Genomic DNA, 3,466 nt, shown 5'->3' with positions numbered 1-3,466 from the left:
AATTATTATTATTTTTTAAATGGGGTAAGTGGGGGAAACTGCAATAAGGAGTGGTGACCTTTAGAGGATGAATTATTACTTCCTTCTCCCAAAGTCACAAACATCTTCAACTAGAAATGGAGCTGGGAAAATTTAGGAATAAATAGACAGGACATGAATTCTGCCAGTTACTCCTACAGGGCACTTACTGATAGAAAGGTGGATAGATGGGTTATTGATTTCTATCTCACTATCAGAACTGAGATGCATCAAAGTGTAAACAATGTTATTCTTCTCCACTTCAGCTTCTTGCTGCTGAACACTTCTCAATTCACATCATTTACCCATGTAAAGTAGAAATTCTGAAGCAAACACTAGACACAGTTTTGGATTACCTGGTAATCAAGGAGTACACAGGGAGACTCTGGGATGCCCTTAATGGACATAGCCATTTAGTAGATGTAACTGTTCACTCCTTTTGACCTTTTAACACAAATCCTGCAGATTTAACTACACATAACTACATACAACTTAACTATATGTAATTGAAATGGCTTGACTCCTATGAAAACTAACTAAATAAATTTATTTTAGATTAATGAAACCATCAAAGTTACTAATACTATGAAGGACACAGAAAAGAAAATGTATAGTATCTTAATTTGGTTTTGCATAACTTAGTAACGGATACAATGCTTTCAGTAACCTGCTAAAACCAGCCTGATTTGAGGTAGACACCTTCTAAAAGCAGGTTACTTGAAAGCAGTGTTTGCTTAAATGAGTTAATGATATGTTTAAAAAAAAATCATACTTAGCTTCTGGGTGTGTCTTTTGCCTGAAGCTAATGCATCTTTTAAACAACGTATGTTTGGACTTGTATCTGTAAACGTGGATTTATCTAATTTAATAATCGGTGAATTAAAAAGACACCACTGGATTCATCCCATAACATTCCGATGAAGAATCTACAGTCCAATGTACAGCTTCTTTTCCCCCACTCTCAATTCACTTTGGCTACCTTGCTGGTAGTCTCATGGAGGAAAAAAAATCTCATCAACCAACCAGAGTGTCTGAGGATCTAGTTTTACAAGAATTTTTGTCAGCCGCCATGCTTCCCCCTTTTCAGCATCATCCCCTCAGGCTGACCTATATTCCAGCTGCCATAGAAAAGGCCTGTCTTTGCCTAAGCAACCATCATCACAGATAAGCTCCTGTGTGCAGTTACATGGAAAACTGGATGAGAAAATTATTCCAGAGCAGAACTAATGGTGGAGGTGGTGGAAGATTGTTTTTGGTTTTGATGGGTTTGTACTAAGACCATTATCTTTCTGGACGCCTACCTGTGTGACCTGGTGTAGGGAACCTGCTTTGGCAGGAGGGTTGGTCTCGATCTCTAGAGGTACCTTCCAACCCCTACAATTCTCTGATTCTGTGATCTTAATCCTGTTGACTTTGCAGTTACACTAACTGTGATGCCAAACAAGGGCCGCTAGGAAAATCTTGCTGCATGTAGAGATATCAGGGTAGGGAAAAGTGAGACCTTCCATTTTATTGGAAGCTCACTTAGAGCAGCTACAGTCCAGCCAAATCCATGAAGAAGACGTACAAGAAGTCTCCCATTGATATTTTCTTATATATAATTATGGTGTATTCTTGAACTAAAATTAACAATAAATAGACCCTGGGCATAGAGGCTGACAGACCTCGCAACATTCTTATCAGTTGCCAAATTGGTGCCTGGGATTTCTGGAGAAGAAATCTCCCTGCAGGAAGAAATTCTTCTGCTCATGGGCTCTGAAGTACAGCGTATAGGCATTTTAGAAATTGTAATATGTTTTAAAATGCTTTACTGAGTATTCAGAGAAAAGAAGCTGCAAAGACAAATGGATTAATTTTCTGAATTGATTTACCTTGCTTACTTTAAAACAGCTTCATATATTACTAGCGCTAAATATGCATTAGGTTTTCTAAGGGCACAGTATTCCATGACTGCATGAATGGTTTTCAAACTAAAAAGAACAGAAGTTCTTGCCCTTTTTGATGTTTTCATTTTTTTTTTCCGCTTTCTTTCCTCATATGCTCTTTTGTTCCATTACTACACATATACATCAGATACATTATTCATATGCTTTGTTTCTATATTTTCTTACATTTGTATTATGTAATTGTATTTGTATTGTTAAAACGGACAGCTTAATTACTCTGTTGTGACTTACCAGTGAATCATTGCCCTTGCCAACGCTCAAGACATGCTCACTTTTCCTAAATAAGAGGTACTTTGTGGGAACTGTGGTACAGAGCTTGGCTACTTTGAATCAGTTTTAACTTTAGTAATGTGTGCGATAATTCTGTGGTGTGACACAAAGATCATCATCTTGAATTTTTGTTTACTTTGCAGAATTATCAACTATAGCATATTTTACCTAAAAACGAACAAAACATGTTTAGGTGTATCTGAATCTTGATATTAACTGTGTGAAACCTCATAGCTAGAAGAAATGCTAGCACTTTCAAAAGAAATGAAAGCCTTCTTACTTGCTTCAGTAGGAAAAGGTACAGGCTAATGGTGGATAGTTTTGAAAATCTGAGTCTGGCACTGTCTACTTTTTTCCTACTGGCTATGTAGAACAGCTCACTGTTCCTTTGGCTTTGTTAATCTAATGTCAACCTAGTGGTTTTAAAGGAAGAAAATGACAGCAGAAGGGGTGAATATCTATGACAAGACAATGTTGCCAAGTCAGTTTTCATTTACAACAAATAAGTAAGAGTAGCTTGTAAATATATACTAATTTTTACCCTGTGTTCTATTTGTTGGCTTGCTTGCTTTTATGTGTAGAACACTGCATTTCTACAACGTTTGTTTGCTTTCCTATAGTGATTTCTGTAAGGACCACCATACACTGTCCACCTGAAATAGCCGTGTTGACAGCAGCACAAGAATGTTTCCACTTTTGATTTGCCTGCTAGGTTTGCAAAACTGTGATTCCAGGCTAAAAATGTAGTTTTGCATAATTCAACTGGCTTCCTGAAACACATATGGAAGCAATAAAACAGTTTGAGTCCTACGTGTTTTGGTGTTGGAGCTATCAAGCTCGCAAGGCACCTCGTGTTGTCTCCAGATCTGTAGGCAAGATGTGTTACGTATATAAAGGTGTGAAAGAATGTGCAGCATCCACCTCTGGTTGGACTCTCTTCTGCTGCTGAATGGGGCTGTGTAATGCCTTCAGTAACCAAATCCAGGCAGGGTCTGGGCTTACATATGGTACTCGAACAATAGGTATTTACTTAAATTACATAGATTACCTCAGAGATGTGGAATCTGCACGCCCTGCCTACTTCCCTGAACCTCGGGAGCTGGATCCTGTGGGGAACATAATGGGCTTAATTACTGCGTCTGGACTAGCCGCGCAGGACCCGGAAGGCAGGAGTTAACCTCACCTCACCTTTTACATGCCAGTGACCCCAGCCTTGGCTGGGAACCTGCCGG

The 3,466-nt window shown here is 38.7% G+C and overlaps 1 long non-coding RNA gene across 1 annotated transcript; it reads right to left on the bottom strand.

Moving 5' to 3' along the window:
- Positions 1 to 3,281: 3,281 nt before the first annotated feature.
- On the bottom strand, positions 3,282 to 3,466 carry LOC116217181. The gene is made up of 2 exons (XR_004161406.1): positions 3,423 to 3,466; positions 3,282 to 3,340 (listed from the first exon to the last, which is right to left on the bottom strand). It is a non-coding gene; the product is annotated as an uncharacterized LOC116217181 (long non-coding RNA).

The sequence above is a fragment of the Meleagris gallopavo genome, chromosome 1, assembly GCF_000146605.3.
Source record: "Meleagris gallopavo isolate NT-WF06-2002-E0010 breed Aviagen turkey brand Nicholas breeding stock chromosome 1, Turkey_5.1, whole genome shotgun sequence".
In the NCBI taxonomy this organism is placed as follows: Eukaryota; Metazoa; Chordata; class Aves; order Galliformes; family Phasianidae; genus Meleagris; species Meleagris gallopavo.
Note: the sequence above shows the minus strand (reverse complement) of the source record. Positions and strands in the feature narration are given on the sequence as shown.